General features: G+C 47.7%; 1 long non-coding RNA gene across 3 annotated transcripts; it reads left to right on the forward strand.

Annotated features, from left to right (window-relative positions):
• The first annotated feature begins 100 nt into the window (after positions 1-100).
• On the forward strand, positions 101-18083 carry LOC116963853. 3 transcript variants are annotated; one of them, XR_004408425.2, is made up of 5 exons: positions 101-271; positions 713-794; positions 2968-3042; positions 16730-16952; positions 17907-18083. It is a non-coding gene; the product is annotated as an uncharacterized LOC116963853 (long non-coding RNA). The 3 variants fall into 3 exon arrangements; XR_004408423.2 differs by lacking the exon at positions 101-271 and having other exon boundaries at positions 285-794; XR_004408424.2 differs by lacking the exons at positions 101-271; positions 17907-18083 and adding an exon at positions 17185-17272 and having other exon boundaries at positions 285-794.
• Positions 18084-18706: the final 623 nt, after the last annotated feature.

Genomic DNA, 18706 nt, shown 5'->3' on the forward strand with positions numbered 1-18706 from the left:
AGGGGCGGGGATACGCCGCCGGCGGGCATGCGCACTGGGGCGGCCCTGCGCCGCGGCGGCGGGTGGGTGGGTGGGTGGTGCGCCCCCTGGTGGGGGCTGCGGGCGCCCGGTGCCCCAGCGCGGAGCGGGGCCGGGCCGGGCCGAGCCGGTGCTCAGCCGGTCCCAGCCGGTGCCCCCGGGGTGGGGGGTGGTCCGGGGCCCTCAGGCCCGCCCTCGGCAGTGCTGGAGGACCCAGCAGCTTTCCCTGATCTCATTGTTACTCGTCATGTCGGTAAGGTGGAACGAATGTTGAGCTTAAGGCCTGTGACGTAGCACAAGCAGAACGCAGGCTTCGTGGAAGTGGGATTACCGGTGAGCCCAGTCGCGTGCTGGCCTGGCGCAGGAAGGCTGAGAGGGAGAACGAGTGAGGGGAAAAAAGCACCAGAAATATTGGGTCAGATATTCCCTCAGGATTGCTTATCAGTTCTGGGAACTGAAAAAGCTTGGAGGTTTTTTTTTTCCGGCCCCTCAAAACACCAGCACTTAGAACAGTCGCTTCAGTGAGGACAGCAAGTGTAACATCAAGGCAAGAGCACTGTTAGTTAACCTGCATAGTTACACTGCAAGTTGGCTTTTCACAGTTGTCTAAGAAGTAATGTCTGCACCTTCAGCATAAGCCTTGAGTGTTTTACAGTTGGAATACCGCACTCAGGTTTTCTACTTGGCTTCCCAGAGACCTGCAGTCCCGCCACTGTCCTTCACTCATCAGGATTTCAGAAGATTCCCTGCCATCACACAGACGTGTTGGACTGCAGGTCAGGCATGGATGTGGAACAGTTCCTTGGCTACCTGCTTCTTTGCACATGCAGGTTTGCAGGTGCAAACCAGGGATCTTAATTGTTTGCCAACCTTAAGCCAGTGTCAGCTCTGCAGTTCAAGACTGCGGTCGTGTGTGAAAGAATGACACCACATAAAGTAATACTTAAGTAGTAGGGAAATTAATAGTGTGTCTTGGCTGCTTTAATTATGGATTAGGAGTAGGAAAAATGTAGCTGTACCAGGCAGAGCCCTCCAGTGGTAAGGGTGGACATGGGAGACAAATGTCCTTTAAAGACACAAAAGGTGGCAGTGGCAGTCGCAGCCTGTCTGTGCTGCTTGGACTCTGACTGAGGCCAAAAGTCTTGAAGCCCCAGTTAATGCTAGAAGACGAGTAAAGCTGACTGTGTACCTCCTGGCTGTGTGTAGGCTTAGGTGGCCTTGCTTGGAAGGGAGCTCCTCACTCCCTGGGCAGCACTGAGGATCTTGCTGCACAAGTCTGCCTGGCATGGGGAACTTCCCACCTGCTTCCAGTAAGTGCCTGATACCAGTGCTAGATAGCCAGCACACAGGGATGTAAAATCCACTGTTCTCGGCCCCTCTTGCTGTTTTTTTAGGCTTAGCATACGATTTGCTGGATGAGCCGTGGAAAATAGAGCCATGTGTGAGAAACTGCCTGCTTTTGCCAATGAAATCTGTTCTTCGCTGTCTCTGTCCCCAGCGTGCTTAAGAAAGTAATCCAATAGCATAAATTGAAAAAATAGTGAGTGAGGCACACAGCTAATGTTTTGCGTGCTGTTGTTTCCTTTCTGTAATCCCAACTCATTTTTTTAAACTATTACAGAGGTGTGGGGATTACTGCCAGGAAGTATCAGTTTATCGTTCTAGGCATATTTGTTTTCACTGACAGGTGTATTTATGTCTGTTGAAGGTTGTTTTGAAAACAAATCTGATCCAGACTATAACAAAGATAAACCGTAAAATCCGAAGATGGCAGCTATTTTTGTGCTGGCAGCACACAGAAATCTGGCTTGGTCTGTCAGTGAATTCAACTGGTGCTCTCCTGCCTGTTCTCGCTCCTGTGTTACTGGCCTCTAGCAGGAAAAGCCAAACAGGCATGGTACCTGGTCCTGAACTATCACAGTCCTCAGAATTGCATTTTTCTGAAAGGTGAAACGGGCACAGGAACACTCTTAACAGACTGGATGGATATTGGTGCTGTATAGCCCATCTGGCCTTCCTTCCCTAATAGCTGCAGGGGGAAGTGCACACCCCCGCTAAATCTCCCTGTGCAGTGAGTCAGAGCTTCCCGTGACCTTCATCAGAGAAAAGGGTCCTGATGCACCAAGTGCTGCGCAAGCACATGAGAAGCAGACTTTGGCTTTCTGGCTAGACACAGCTACAGACAACCTGATCTGGTGCTGGCAGCAGACCTGCGTCTGGAGACCTCCAGAGGTCCTTCCAGCCAACACTCGCAGGATGCCAACACTGGCAGAGCATTACAAAAGGGAAGGAAAGGTTTCCATTTTATATTTTGGCACCACTGGGAAATGGATGCAAAGGGAGATAAACTGTCTTGCTGCAGTTAGACAGCCCAGATGATCTACAGTAAAATGGACTTGAACCCAGTCCTTATTGGTCCCAGACCCACTCTTTAAGTGAGAACTGCGCGAATGCATTGGAATCTACATTTGTAAGGGAAGAATTTTGCCTTTTTTCCTGGCAGAAAAGCTAATAAAATAATTTTCAGATCATTCCCATTTCAAAAGTAGTCAGTTTTCTGCACTCCCGTCCTGCATCCCTCCTGTTCTCTTGTTTCCCTGGGAGAGGAGCTGGAGCACCAAGCCAGGAGTGAGCTGTGCCTTACACTGACCTGGTCACCTGTCTGCAGTCTCCAGGGTGCAGGATGGGGATGCTGGTTGGGGTGCAGAATCACAGCTCCCATCTTAGAGTAGCTCTACGCCCATGAGGACTTCACTGTCCCTGCCAGACAGCTGTCTGGCTTCATGTGCAACTGTCCGCTGCCTTGAAAGCTGCAAGACTTAGTTTCCTATGATCCAGAGCTGTGCCATGTCACCAGAAAGCCACATAAGCTTACGGTGACAATGATGCCCTTTCTCTGCTCCCCAAATTACTCTAGTGACCTGCAGTTTTAATTTTCTCTGCTTTCAGACCACAAGGCCGGAAATGAGTCCTTCTGTCAAAGCATATTTGATGTAGTCTCAAAATAAGATGCACCCTTCTGAGGTGAGTATCTTGAGAGAGGCTGTGTAAGGGAAACAGCCTGTGTCATTTCTGTCTCTGTTCTTGAGAATAGTTTTTACGGGTCAAAAAAAAAAGAAAAACAAAACCCGAAACACACCCCAAAAGCTGTATCTTGCAGGGAGAGATGTGTGACTTTGACTTGAAATTGGCATGCTGTTCCAGAGAGTCCTTAAACCTGTGCAAAACCAAGCATTGTTTCTCGTTGCTGGCGAATCAAACCGCGTGCTGGGCCATATGAGGAGATGCAGATTGAGGGACATTGTTATCCTCTCTGCTGGGCATCCATCAGGGAAGGATGTGGAGAAGCTGGAGAGGGGCTAGCAAACAACTACAAGATGGGAAGGGGTGTGGAGCACATGGCCTGCAGGCAGAGCTGGCAGGGGCTGGTCTGGGCTCGCCTGGCCGAGGGGAGGCAGGAGCAGGGCTTAACATCAGCCTAAGGCTGCTGAAAGGTCAATTGCAAATGGAAGAAGGCTCTTTGGTAGCCTCAGCTGATGCAGCAAGAGGCAACAACCACACAGCGCTGGAGGGTTTTAGTTGGCACAACTCCTTCACACACAGCCCTGGGATAAGGCACCACTGAGGTGGGGACGATCCCTGTCCTGGGGAGAAGGCTTTAGTTGTGGTCACACAAAGCCTGGGGTTCTGGGAGAGCCCTGTCACTGACAGGGCTTGGTCCAAGACCCCCCACAGGAGCTTTGGTGCTCCTGGGGCCCTGTGAACTTCAGACGACGTTCTGGCTTTGTCCAACCCTTGACAGCACGGTGGGGAGGATTGGTAATTTAGGCCTGTCTCTAAGAGATATCCAATGAAATGTATCTTGGACTAATTAGGGTTGAGGGCTCAGGAACTCAGTTCCAGTTGCCTGGCCTCTGTTTTGACCCCTCTTTTCTTTGAAGTTCATAGAGAAGAGGGGAAAGGAAATGAGAGGAGAGGCCCTGCTTTTCCTGTAAAATGCCTCATTCCTTATAAAATCGTTTGGCAGAAATCTCTTTCAGCTGCACAAGCTGAATACTTTAATACATGCCTGCAGTCATTTTCCTCCCTTGTCTCATTCCTCTGGCTGCTCAGTCTCTGCTCTGCATCAGTAAAACTGTGGATGCACAGACAGAAATGCTCCTTGAAGAAATAGCAGGGAAGATCTCCAAAAGCATATCAGGGGGCTCTGAGTTGCAGCAGCTGTGTTATTTTCTGGGCTGGTTGGAAGGTGCACAGCACTACGCAGAACAATGGTGCCAGATCCAGCTCAGCTATGGGTTTTCAGACCTTTCTTGCAGGCAAGCCTGCTGGGACAAACAGCTTCCAGCCTTTGCCAGGCCATGGAGAAACCACATCAAACATCCACCCTCTCGCATTAACGCTGCACAAGGAGGAAAGCAGCCCAGGCGTGATGAGGGAGAGGCACAGAGTGTCCCAGATCTGTCCTGGGCAGTAGAAATGTTTCAGATCAGGGGGTAGCCAAAGGCCTCAAAGGAGAGCAGTGATATTCCCATCTTCCCACCATAATGCAGAATCGCCAGAAGGTCTTGTTGGGAGGGCATCTCTGAAGGTCTGTAGCTAGATCAGGTTGCACCTCCAGGGATGGAGATCTGGTCTCTGAGATGCACCACCCTCACATGGAGGAATTTTTTCATGCCCAGCTGGAATGTCCCATCCTGCTGTCGCAGATGGAGTGACACACTTCACTCATCAGAGAGAAGTAGCAACATGTTTATTGATACAAAGCAGTGAGTTAATAAAGTTTGATAGTTGAATGCAAAGGCAGTTTACCAAGATTTGATGTCAAGGTATACTTGCTGTTTACTGCATAGAGGACAAAGTCAGACATAACTGTCAGGGAGGCCCTCCCGTTGAGTCATGAGCTTCAGAGAGGACACCTTACTTTCTAAACTCCTTCTCAGAGGAGACTTTACAGGCATCTGAATCCAGACTTAGTCCCAGACTTACTTGGTCAGTGGTTTATGTCTAGAGGTTTATATGTGCACAGTCAATCCTCTATATCACTTATTTAGGATTTCAAAGTTTAGCATGCTATTAAGCACTTACCACGAATCTGTTGCGACAAGGTCTCTCCACACCTGAAGGTATTGCTGCTTAGAGGAAGGGCCTGGCGTGCAGCCTGCTGCTGGGCAGGAGAGCTCAGCGGGCCCTGGGCTGTGCGCTGTTTATGGACTAAGATAACTGGCTTCTATTTACATACCAACTCCAGGTGTTAACTTCTTCCAGAGTTGGCTGGAGTCAGACACTGACCAGCACCGTGGCTAGGTGGGCGCATTGCTCAAATTAGCTCTTGGCTACTGTGGTGTTACCTGTCTCCCCCAAACCCACTTTGGTGGATGCAGCCATCACACCCAGACACATCCATTACACTGCCACTGCTGGTTATCACTTGAGCGGGCAGGTGGGGAGAGCACGCTGCTACACTCCACCCCATGACTATAGTTAATTCACCTTACCCTCAGAGTGTAGTGGTATGGTCACCTCCTGTCCCTGTGCCATAAATAGTATATCAATAGTTTATGCGCTTACAGATCCACAGTAAGTAGATGGTGAAGCACTGCTATTTGCTATATATTAACCTGTATGTTTTGGGTGGTTTTAGCTGGGTTATTTGTTTTATCATGCACCAAACCTTTGTATGCAATATAATTATAAGCAATAGACACATTAGAGTTAGTAAAATTACAACTGGGTGAAGCATGAAATTAAAAACTCTGTTGCTGTTGGTGATCCATCCAAGAAGATTTTCCCACCAGTTGTGTTTTCCATCCTTCTTTACTCTTTCCAAGACATGGTGTATATCTGTTATATCATGTTGAAGAGTGATTAGAGTTTTGTGTCCATTGTTTTGGATGTGTTCTAGCAGTTGGCATAGGTCATCCAGTTGTAGTAGCTTCTTCATTAATGTAAGATTCATTCCCGTGGGGGGAGGCAATAAATCTTGACTCAGTATATGATTACATTGTAACAACTGGTAAGACATAGCATCAGCTGAATAAATAAAGTTACATCCCATAATTTTAGTAAGGTTGCAAACAGAAATATTTGAGTGATTGCTTGTCTCTACAATAACAGTATCGATGAGTATAAAACCGCAAAGGGTTCTCATACAAACACATCCTTGCCCAGTGTATGCAAGTAGTTTCAGGGGTTTCATCTGGATGTATTTCAAATGTCAGACATTTCATTCAGTGTCGGGACAATTGTCTTGGGCTTTGATGGTGTTACTCTCACAAAAAAAATTCTTGTTGTTCCCATACAACGCATGCATTAACATCAACAGTTTGTCATTTGTTTCTGTTTCATTGGGCCCATAATCTGTAGTCTAATGGATAGAGTATATCTCCATTGTGATTTAATACTAGTGCAATGATTAGGGATATGGTATATACTGAAGCATTGCATATTGATAAGACAAAAGCTGTGGCCTTATTGTTGATAGGGTCATAAGTAAAATTCACTAAATACCACTGGGATTGGAATTCTTTTTCAAATTTAGTTGCAATATCCCAAATTACCTTTTGAATTTCAGTGGGTAAGGTGCCATCTTCACCTTCTCTTATAATTGCTGCTACATAGATTTCATCCACAGTTGAGCTTGGATACAACTAGAGGCTAGAGGAACATTATTTTGTGCTGCAAAGTAAGTGTACATCCACAGTCAATTGGTGGTCCCTTTCATTAATTCTTTCCCACTGTGGCACTGTATCAGATAAGAGCCATTACTTAGTTCCCAATACTAATAGAGAAGACTGCAATGGGTCTTCTAATTTGTTTAAATCATGTATTGTGCTCAGTTTATAGTAAAATGAACACAGCATCTCCGTTTGCCATCCTCCGGGGTGCTGTAAGAGAAAGTGGAGCCTTGTTTTGGAGGGGAGAGTGTGAACAGGTTACCCCATTAAAAATAAGGAAAATAAGGAAAAATCCGTCATGCACTAATTCTGTGCTTTGCATCACTGTTATCTGTGGCTTCCTGGGCAAGTCAGCTGTTAGGTTTAGCTAAGGCCAACTCCAGTTAGGTAGATATGTAATTTTCTGATAGTGGGGTTTTGTAGAACTCCTCTGGGGGAAGGGTCACCTTTAGGGTTGCTTCTATTAAATCAAATGGTTTTCTAGTTTGTACAAGTTGTCCCTGATGTATTTTCTCAACTTGTTTAACTGCTTGGGCTAAAGATAAAAGTCCTTTTTCCCATTCAGATTATTGTTGCTCTGTTTCTTTAAATGCTGTTGAGCTAAAAAATAAAGGTCTTTTTGGCCCATTGGGGCCAGTCTGGAACAGGTTACATTAAGCAGTGTTCGGCAAAACCCCACTCAGCTGTAATAGGATTGCAGGGGTGTAGTAGTCCCAGTGACTGGTATGTTATTAATTCTTCAGTCAAGGGTTTTGAACACCTCTTTATGTTCTAGTTTTCACTCCCAGGATTTTCTTTTCCATAAGACTGAGTATAATGGATGGGAAATAATAGAAAATCCAGATACATGCTTCCTCCAGTATCCTAAAGCTCCCATTAATTGTTGTAAGTCCTCCTTTGATTGGGGCATTTTCAGCTCTTCGATTTTTCCTAAGGTATATGGAGGAATCACTGCACTGCCTGATATCCACCAAGTACCTAAAAATTTTACTTTTTTACTAGGTCCCTAATATTTTCCAGGTGGAATCTCAATTTCTGCTTTATTTCGTGGCTGCCACGCCACTGCTGCAGCTTCCCCCACACTCTTTGGGTAAATTCCCCCAGCCAGAATACCATCTAAAGCATTGCTACAGTTTCACATCTTGGGGGAGACAGTTCGAAGAAGTTCAGCAAATGCGGCGTGACCAATTGTGGGTGCATGTTTAGACCCCTGTGGGAGTACGTTAAAGGTATAGTGTATTCCCCCACACACACACAAGCGAAAGCGAACTTCTCTTTATCCTCCTCCTTTAGGGGAGCTCGTAAAGATCACAGCTTTTACGTTTCGCGCCGCCACCCGTGGGCGTGCAGCTGCTTTGCAAAGTAACTGTTGGGTTGGCTGTGGTCGGTACCGGGGCCGTGCCGACTCCCGGGCGCCGGTGACCCGGTGCGTGGTGCGGGGAGGGAGTTCTGGAGACCCGTTTGCCCTTTCTCCAAATCGGCTGTGACTCCAGAAGTCCCATTTCGTGCCGCCGGCAGAGATCGGGTGCTGCGGCACGGTGGTCATTTTTGACTCCGGGCTTGCGCGGAGTACCGCGCTCCCTGCCGGGTCTGGGGCCTGTGTCCCCTCGGCAGCGCCCGGTCTGGCCGTTCAGAACACCGAAAACTGCAATATTTTCCTGGTGGTCTTTAACTGCACCGGCAGCACCCGCCGTGCGCCCCCGGCGCCGGAGCCACCCGCTGACCCGGGCAGTCGCCCCGCTCACACCCTTTGCCGCCCGGATCGCATGCCCGGCTCCTCGGCATCTTTTTGTGTTAGTATCGAAATCTGCGCCCCCCCCCCCGTATCTATTAAAAACGTCACCAATTGTCCCTGAGGACCAACGGTAACTAAAATGGGTGGGCCGTCATCACCGACCCACTGATAAGCCTCCACTTCCCGAACAGGCAGGTCCAACCGCCTTCCGGACACGACTGGTTTTTTGACTTCACGCCCTGCAGTTCCTCCCTCAGGGGGAGGTGGGTGTTGTCCCCCTTCCTAGGGACTGGCACCGCATGAACTGAAATACGCTTCTTCCTTTCGCCGTTATCACGTTTCTGGAAGGCTTCGGTCGGACTCGAGACGACGCCCGTGGGCTGCCCGGGGCTAATGCATTCCTCCGCCACCCCTTCCTCCCTTCTCCAGGTGCGGTTTGCAGATCTTTAAGTTTGTTTACCTTCAATCTAGTTTCTGTTCCCTGTTTGATGGATCTTACTTTGTGGTCTCCTCCCCGGGGCTTCAGGTTTTGTTTTTCAGCGAGTGCATCGTCCCAGCCCATTTCACAGCTGTATTTAACAATGCCGTGCATTAATTCCGCCCATTTAGGGAGCTGTTTAGGAGCAGTATTGCCCTGGGTTTTATTATACTCCGTATCTCTTTTTGTCTCACCCAGGTTTGCAGCTAGATAGGGTTTAACAATTGCCGGGGCCCCTCTAATTAGGGGTTTTAACGTTTCGAAATTTACTGTAGCAGATCGCGGGACATCATGGGGTCCCAGTTACCTACATGGCTTGTACGCAGGTGGCTGTAGAGAACTTGCTTAGAAATTTAATGGGGATTATCGCAGGTTCCCCTCGCTCCATGATGGCTGTTTCTCCAGCCCAGTGAACTACTCAGTGGGTGATAGTGGGGTGTACTGGTCGGGTTGGGTCCTAAATTTAAGAAAACTTCCGGACCCTAATAGCCGTTTGCTTTGTCCTCACTCAATATTATTCAGTCACCACCACTTAGTCATACTTGCCACAAATACTCAGTTTCAGTTTCACCTGGTTTTCTGCTATACCTGTCTTGCAAATTTGTCAATTACAATGGATCCCAGGAAGTGGTTCATATAGTATATTGTGGATGACCACCCCGAGGTGCCAGAGTTGTTTCTGTTTTAACAATGGATCTGGCTTCATATTTGGGAGGATTTGTGAACAAAGGGTCGTTTTCTTCTGGCTCACTATCAGGATCACCCCAGATGTCTCCATCCCTCAATCTTAAGGGGATAGTTAGTTTCCTAATCTGAATGGTGTTAGTGGGACAGGGAGCCTGCATAAGCATAATTTCATCTTTTTCTCTCAACTTTTGTGTTTTCTTCTCTTTATGCAATTGTTTTTGTAGTTGTTCAATTTTTAAGGACAACAATAACTCAGTTGCCTTCCCACCCTCTATTTTCTTCTCTGGATCCTGCTACTTCCTTTGTCTATTGTCCCTTTCTTGATATGCAGCTTCTAAACAGTTACCTAGCATCTTGCAGATAACTCCTTTCCCTTGTCCATCCTTTTTTTGGTCTCTAATTGCCTTTAAGAGGTGTTCAAAGACTTCCTACTTATGCTAGTTGTCACAAGCCCATTTCTTCTGAGAAGTTGGGCCTCTGATTCACTCCATGCCTCCATACATAATTGGTGACACTGCTTGCCATCCTGCTGACTATGCCAATTTATTGTCAATGGAGTGATGCACTTCACTCCTAAAAGTGATTTCAGAGTTAGGATTTCAAAGTTTAGCATGCTATTAAGCACTTACCACGAATCTGTTGCGACAAGGTCTCTCCACACCTGAAGGTATTGCTGCTTAGGGGAAGAGCCTGGCGTGCAGCCTGCTGCTGGGCAGGAGAGCTCAGCGGGCCTTGGGCTGTGCGCTGTTTATGGACTAAGATAACTGGCTTCTATTTACATACCAACTCCAGGTGTTAACTTCTTCCAGAGTTGGCTGGAGTCAGACATTGACCAGCACCGTGGCTAGGTGGGCGCATTGCTCAAATTAGCTCCTGGCTACTGTGGTGTTACCTGTCTCCCCCAAACCCACTTTGGTGGATGCAGCCATCACACCCAGACACATCCATTACACTGCCACTGCTGGTTATCACTTGAGCGGGCAGGCTGAGGGGGAGCATGCCACCACATGTGTGTAGACTATATAAAACCATGTTTGGTTAATGCTTTAATTTAGGATAGAATGTACTGTACCAGTCTTGTAAGGAGGACAGTTAAGCCATTAGCTCTACCCTGTAAGCCTGATACTTTGTATAAACAATGCAGGCCTTAATAATGACTATACCTTTGAAGAACAGTTAAAATACTGACAAGAAAGGAGCATCCTGCCCCAAAAGGCACAGAAGACTGCATAATTGCCTGAGAAGTATGAAGTCAACAAAAATCAATGGTAGCTAAAGGCAGCAGGGGGAGATCACAACCACCAACTCAATTCAAGACCAAAAAGACTTGCCCCCCACATGCCTGTAAGGAGCATGAGTGCAAATTTGCATAGCAGGGCTAGCAAGGATAATTTAAATATAACTAACCAACACTAGAAAAAAAGTATAAATAGTAACCAATGAATGTAAATTTAGATGAGTTTTTCTAATTATGTAATAGGATAAATACATTGAAGTTCTTTTGTGTGGTGTGCTAGTTTTGTGGCAGTATCACCTAGCAGCCATTTTTGTGCAAACATGTAATAAATAAATACCTCAGCTCCGTGTGTGAGATCGACTTATTGCATACCAGGTACTGAACCCTGCTTGAGGGACAACACCCGCAGCATATAGCCATTGCCCCATGTCCTGTCCTTGTCAGCCTCTGAGAAGAGTCTGGCTCCATTTTGTCCATAACCACCATTCAGGCAGTGTATAACCTCCATGAGAACCCCCCATTTGTCTCTTCTCCAGGCTGGGGAAGTCCAGTTCCCTCAGCATCCCTTCATACACCCTGTGCTGTAGCCTCATCACCTTGGTGGCCATTGCTGGACTGTCTCCAGTTTGTCAGTTTCTTCCTTGTACTGGGTAGCCTCTAACTGGATGTGGTATAGAGATGAGTCTTTAACAGCACTAAGTGGTGAGGAAGGATCACCTCTCCTGTGCTGAAATTCTCGAGGTTGCTTCTGGCACATTCCTCCAGCCCACTGAGGTCACAATGGGTGGAAAGTAGGGGGATCTCTCTTCCAGGATTGAAGTTGCAGGATCTTGGTTTTTGGAATTTCTAGCTGGGAACAGGCTGGATATCAGTCAGTGAGTGATGAGCAATCGCATTGTGCATTACCCATTTGTACTTATTGTTTTATTTTATTTCAATTATTAAACTTTTTATCTCCATCTCTGAGTCTCCCTTCACCCCTCCAATTCTCTCTTCCACCCCCAGGCAGGGAAGGGTGAGTGAGCGGTTGTGTGGTGTTTGGCTGCCGGTTGGGTTTAAACTATGACAATTAGCTATGGGATTTTTCTTATCTTTTCTTGGGATGGGTTGAAACCCACCTTTCCACCAGACATGGTGTGTAGGGGGGCCAGCAAGGGTCCTGAGAGCTGCTCAGCGTTTCTTTCTCTCTTGGCCAGACACCTGGGTGAGCTGTGGGAACCACCGTTTCCCTGGAAGGTGGCCCTGCCGCAAAAGATGACTTGAATGGAGTGTGGTTAGAGCTTGAGCCACTCTTACTTCTCCTTTTGAGAGGTGAAAGGACAGCCTAAGTGTGGTCAGAGATTTCCTGCACCTACATTCAGTGTCAGGCCACCTGCAGCCCTTGAACTGGAGGTTTCACATCCTCTTTTGGACCAAGCCTACCTCACTGCTGTGGGGACAAGGACCAAATCTGGCTGCCGTGGGGCCTGAGCTCTGGTTTGGGTGAACAGCTGGTGATGAGGAGTCTGGCTTGCCTAGTGCTTCTCATGTGTGCCTGAGGCTCTGAAGGGGTCTACAGCAGCTTGTAAAGGACCTATTCTCAGACTGCCCTCTTACTTCATCTCAGCCCTCTGACCTCTGGCTTGGGCATCCTGGAAGCACTGACACCTTCTGCAGGCTGCGAGGAGTGGCTAAGCGAAGGCTAGTTAGGAAAGTAGGATGCTGGAAGGAGGAGGCCAAGGAAGGTAACGCTAACACCCGGTTGTGCAGGGAAGTTTTCTGCTATTTGCAGTGAGGAGCAGCAGCTGAGGGGCATGGGGAGATCAAGCACAACTTGCAGATGTCCAGGCAGTTGCTGGAGTTCCCATGGAGAACAGTTTTCAGGATCCATCCCTGTAATATTTCTGCATGCAATTAGTGTGGAGCATCTGCAGAAGCCATGCCTACAACTATATACTGGTACAGGAGCACAGGGGTGCATTAAACCAATAGAGCTGCAGGCACCCCTGTGCTCTCTTCATGGAGATGCCTGCTGTGCTTTTTGTTTGCATGATTTTTGAAGCCCTGAATTACTTGTGATATGAGGACAGCCATGCATTTATTTGGGTGCATAAGGAGCAGAGGCCTCCTGAAAGCAAAACACAGTATGGTGTACTTAGGCTTTATCATCTTGGAGGGGGAGACCATGTTACAGATTTATTTCTGAAGGTGGATCTTGTTGCCATTTAGAGTGATTTTAATGTGTGACTCATGTCAAAACTGCTTCGAGGTTAGAAGTGAAATTAGAAATTATGCTGAAAGGGCTGTTATTCACAGGCAAAAATTGATTCAAGACATTGGCCTTTCATTTTTAAGGACTGCAGGCAGGGGAGAACTGTGAGAAGAATAATTTCTGTGTAACTGGAGACTAATCATGAATACTGGCACTTCCTGGTGACGTTAATTAGGATTGAGTATATTTAACTTGCAGGCTGTGTTATATTTCCAAGACATAATCTTGGGCTGGGCTCTTAGACCCTTTTACAAATGAGGCGAGACACGATAACATGAGTGGTTGGAATAAGAAAGGGACAGGGAATGGTGTTTGTGGCTTGGCAGGTGACAGCCTTTCTTCAGGGCTAGCCCCAGTCCAAGTCTTTTCCTGGGAATTGTCAGCACCAGGAAGACGCTCGGTCTGCTTTTCCGGGAACAGTGGTTTGGCTGCTCTGTCACCAGTGTGAAACGCCTTTGCTGGTGACTAAGGCTTGGCTCCAGAGCAAAACAAACCATCTGACAGCACAGGGAGGCTCATCTGCGCCCAGGTTGCAGACTCGGGGGGCTGGGGTTTGATGGGACACCGCACTTTCCTGCGCGGCATGGCAGGAAAGCATCCAGGTGGCTGGGATTTCAGGCACAAGCAAGAGCAATCTCTTCAGGCCTTTCCTCCCCGACACACCAATCAAAACCAGTTTTGGTGCCTCAAAATGTCCGAGCTGCCTGCCCTTTTTTTGGCCGTGTCTCCACCTGTGGGTGTCTCTTGGGGGGTGCAGTCCAGGGGACCAGCTGCCGTCCCTTTGAAGAAGCAGCATACCGATGGAGAAAGGTGCTTTCTTTCAAGTTAGGTGGGTGCAGGACAACCACAACTCCTCTCACACACATGTGTGAGAACCTGGGCGGGGGGAAAACCCACCCAGCTTTTTCCCAGGCTGGTAAGGGAGGGCTGGGCTGACGGGAGGAATTGCCACCAGGACAGAGACACTCTCCAGCTGCTGTACTGCTGCCTGGCTTGGGGGGGGGGGGGGGGGGTGTGGCAGTGAAGGAGCTGGTGTCCTCTTGCAGCTCTGTGTGTAGCCTGACCATAGCGAACCTCAGCGTGGACAAGGCACACTCTGGAGACAAGCAGAATCCTCCAATTAAAAGTGGTGTGTTTTGTTTGTTTGGCTTATTTGTTTGGGTTTGTTTTGTTTGTTTGTTTGGTTATTTGAATTAATACCTGCAATATCAGCATGCAGCAGGGTGGCTGGATGAGATGCCCAAGAATCCTGTCCCTGTCACTGAGGAGCACACACATCACAGAGGCTGAAGTCAAAGTTTGAGAGTCTTGGGAATATCTGCTGGGACCCTCCTCATACTGTTTTTATAGCCAGGACCCCAAGCTGAGTAGGGGCAAAGTCCAGCTCCTCCTGGCAAAGGGAGAAAGCCAGGTCCTTGACATTCAGAAAAAGCAAAGCCATCTCTGAGTTGTCTTCTTTGCCTGCAGAATAACCTCTAAGCCAAGACAGGAATGCCACAGCTGCCAAGGTGGGCCAGCTTGAACCCATGTCTCCTAAGAAAGGCAGATTTAGTAGGTATTTGCACCCAAGCAGAATTTTCTTTCATTTGTTGCAACATGAGAAGCTGTAGGCATTGCTTAGAAATTTAATTTCAGTTGTCTACCACAGACCATGTTTTGCACTTCACTGAGTAACTTAGTCAAGCACCTCCAGCCACTGCTGTTTATGACTAACTTGCCTCTCCAGAATGGTTTTGGACCCCCAGCAGTGCTAGTGGTGGGGCCCCTGGGAGTCTTCAGGTCATCCCCCCGATTAAGACCAGGGCTAAACGTGCTCTAGCAGCTCAGCTCAGAGGTGGCACGGGCTAGAGATAGCCCTAGGGTAGTGGAGGTGAAACCCGTGGCAGCTCCTGATGCACCTCAGGCAGTACAGTGGGCACACACCTCCTTGTGCTCTCACCTCTCTGTGCACAGCACGGCAGGGGGACAGGGTCACACAGAACCCAGCAGCACAGGAGCCAGCAGGGCTCTCTGAAGGTCTCCAAACCTGGCACACGGCAGCTCTCTCCTCGGCACAAGGCCAGGACAGCTGTGGCTTTGTGCAGCAGTGTCTAGGAAACCCCCCAAGGGTGGAGACCTCCTCCCTCCCTGGTGCCCTGTCCTCCTGACCATCCAAGCTGTGGTAGCTTGTGTGGTGGATTCCTATGCTCGTAACAGTGGCAATGAACATACCCACAGTACCTGCCTATGCTGAGGGTGTCTGTGGAGGCACACCATGCAATGAGTTCTGGTTGTGGGTCTGATGTTCGCACTACAAGGAAACAAGACCTACTGGAGACCTTCAATGTTTCCCAGTTTGGCTGTAGAAGCCCTTGAAGCTGTCCGGGCTGTGAAGAGGGTTTTGGAGCTGGGCACCTCCAGAGGTCCCTCCCAACCTGAATTTTCCCATAATTCTTCTGTCATTGCAGGTTTGCTTGGATTTCATTCTTATTTCTCTAAACAATAATTTGTTGAGAACAAATTTGCCATAGCTCAAGCGCTGTTGTGGTCAGAAGGCTGTACAGAGCCTTCTTCCTTTAACTGCTGCCCCAGGAGAGCTTTCTCCTGGCTTATAACAAAAGGGTAGGTTGCCACCCAGTGTCAGACCCTTGACCACCTTGGGCCTTTTGGACTTGTTGGCCAGGTCATAGCACCACGCCAACACAGAGGCCGTGGACTCAGCAGAGGATCCATGGATGGTCCCAGTGACTCGTTGATGATATTCCATGAAGAGTTTTGTACCTCTGCAGTGATACATGTGTGAAAGGGAACCTCCCCTCCCTCCCAGCCCCAGGTGGCCATGGGGAATGTGGGGAGTTGGGCTTGGCCCATCTCCATCCTGACATTCCTCTCACAAATAGCACCATAAGGGAGCACCCAGGAACTGAGGAAGGCTTCTCCACAACCAAGGCGCATGGCAGTGCTGCACTCTCATTCACATGACTGAACCAAGGAAAGTGTTACAACAAATGCCTGTGGTGGCTGCGCTTCCCTGGGATGGGAGTATAATTTCTTTCAAGGCATGTTTAAGCTTCAGGCATCAGTTTGCTGTGTTTTTACTAGCGCCTCTATAAATGCAACAAAAAGACCTGGATAAGAAAACATGCCTCATGTGAAGAACATGAAAACAAAACAAAACAAAACCAGACAAACCCACCTGGGATACATTCAGTGATGCCATTTCTCAGTTACAGGCTGGCTTCAGGGATTGTGATAGCAAATGTTGGAAGATTATTATGGTAACAATTTCACAAATAATTAACCTTGTTGCTTTTCAGCTGCTTACATAAATTGCCAACAGCATCACGTCTCAGGACAAACCCAGCTATTCAAAGTTTGACTAGTCAGGGAAATGACTGTAAGCATCACAAGGGGTCTACAGGTAAGACCCTGAAGAAAACTCCAGCTCCCATTGTTTTCCTCTTTTGTAGATTGGGTATTTCTATTTTTATTGCTTTTAATAAAAGTCTTCCTTTGCCAGGGAACATCAAAAAACAGAAGTGCAGCAACACATGTCTGCAGACAAAAGATGAAGTTCTAGAAAACTGGAAATTTTTATGTATACACACACATACACACATATATATATGTACATGTATACTTTCTCTTTTTTTTTTTTTTTTTACAGTGCTGGGAATAATCATAATGAAGGAGTGGCTGACACAGTGAAAGGCAGATCCTCAGTCCAGAGAGACCTCTCTAAATGCAAAGAGTGGACTACCAGGATGCTCACAAAGCCCAGCAATTAGGAGTGCCAGTGATACCTGGTACACCAGGGTGAGCAAGGGATAACCCTGAGCATCAGTCCAGGCTGGGAAGTGACTGGTGGAGCTGCTGGATAGAACTTGGAGGTAACGGTGAACATGAGCTTGAACACGGGCCAAAAGTAATTCTCACTGTGAATAATGCAGACTTCTTATGGGGCTGTATAATGAGGACCATAGCCAGCCCAGTGGAGGGGTGTCAGAGACTCTCGTGTTTCTGTGCGTCCAAAAAGCTCTTCAAGACAATGCATTGTATTAGGGAGAAATGGGTGATGACGCTGTCAAAGTGCAAGAAATATTTGTTTGCAACCCTCCACAGCCCTGCCGAGGTCGCAGGTTGTCAGACCGGCAGAAACCCAAGTGTTTCATCAGGGAGACTGAAGTGAGCAGGCGTGCTGGCAGAAGATGGCAGGCAAGTTGTTTTGCTGTGTGTTGGCACTGGAGTGAACACTATACAGCTTGCTGCCATGGCCTAAATAATTCATTGCCTGGATGGGGCAGCCATGAGAGATGTGCAGGGTGCCAGCAGTACCGTCCCTTCTGCTTCCTCTTGGGGCCACCTCTCCTGGCATGCTGGAAAGGCAAAGGTTAGGGTGGATCTTGCGACACAGCCTGTTCCTTTTTAAGTCAAAATGGGATTTTTTTGGCAGTCTGCTATCTTTCAGCTTGTTCTTGTGTTTTGCTTCTGCTAGGCGTTGTTTTCTCTGGAGGTCTGGGATCCTTGGCCACACCATGTTTCTAGTGTTGTTCTTGCTGATATCACTGTGGTTTCTGGGTGGGTTTCCGACTATCATGCCATCTCATGTTAGTGGAGCAGGGGTTGCTGAAATGCTGGAGCAGTCTCCGCCCTGAGCTGTTGGTGCAACAGCAGCCCACAGTTAAACATTAGCAGAAGTTACTTATTTCCCCTAAAGGGGGGATCTGTATAGCTCTGCCCTTATTTTGTATTGTAGTCCCAGCAATACTGTAACTCTGACAGCAGGGGTTAGAAATTTGATTTGTTAAGACATTGCAATGTCATTATGTCTGGTGCTTTTTCAGAGTTTCCTGGATGTTACTTGAAACAGGATAATCACTTACTCATGTGCAACCAACGACCACATGGAAGCCGCTCACAAAAGAAGCCGCAGCCTTTGCTAACAAAAGAACTCCTTTCTGTTTTATTTTTCCAACCAAAGTTCCCAAAACAAAGTCATTAAATTTCTCCCTTTTTTCAGACTTGTGTTTGCTCTCACTTACAAGTAACCCCAGTGGGGGGATGGAAGATATGGGACCTCAGTCTTAGAATAAGGACCTTGGTCTGAAGTTTTTCCTGTAGGTAATTATTCCTAGTCCAGAAATGTCAAAATGGGGAAGATTTTTCTTCTTTGTACTAATTTATCTAGTGCATTCACATTACCATAGATGGAATACTTTGGAGAAGATATAAGAGGAGGACTTTAGTTTAATCAGGTCCAGGCACAAATTTTGGACCAACAGCTAATACAGCAGAGCATCAGCAACATCTGTCTCCTCTCTGCACGCAGATCCAAGAGGATTCAAGAGCTATCCAGGCATTTTTATAACAGAAAGATTTGCTTATTCAAGAACCGCCTCCCCTTTTCTCCTCTGCAGTTTTTCTTGTTCTCCCAATCTCAAACCTTTATTAACACCAGATCTGAAAAACATTTCTATGTTTAAATGTGAACACAGATGGGCGTTTGTTTTTGGGGTTGTCAGTCAACCAGGAATGCGTAATCAACATGAGTAATGATTTACACCAAGCACCTCCATCTGCCTGGGCATCCCTGGGAGCCCAGGGCTGGACAGTATCAGGATCTGGGATCGAGAGCCCGAAGCAG

This window comes from Tyto alba, unplaced genomic scaffold (assembly GCF_018691265.1).
Source record: "Tyto alba isolate M040663 unplaced genomic scaffold, T.alba_DEE_v4.0 Super-Scaffold_13, whole genome shotgun sequence".
NCBI classification, from domain to species: Eukaryota; Metazoa; Chordata; class Aves; order Strigiformes; family Tytonidae; genus Tyto; species Tyto alba.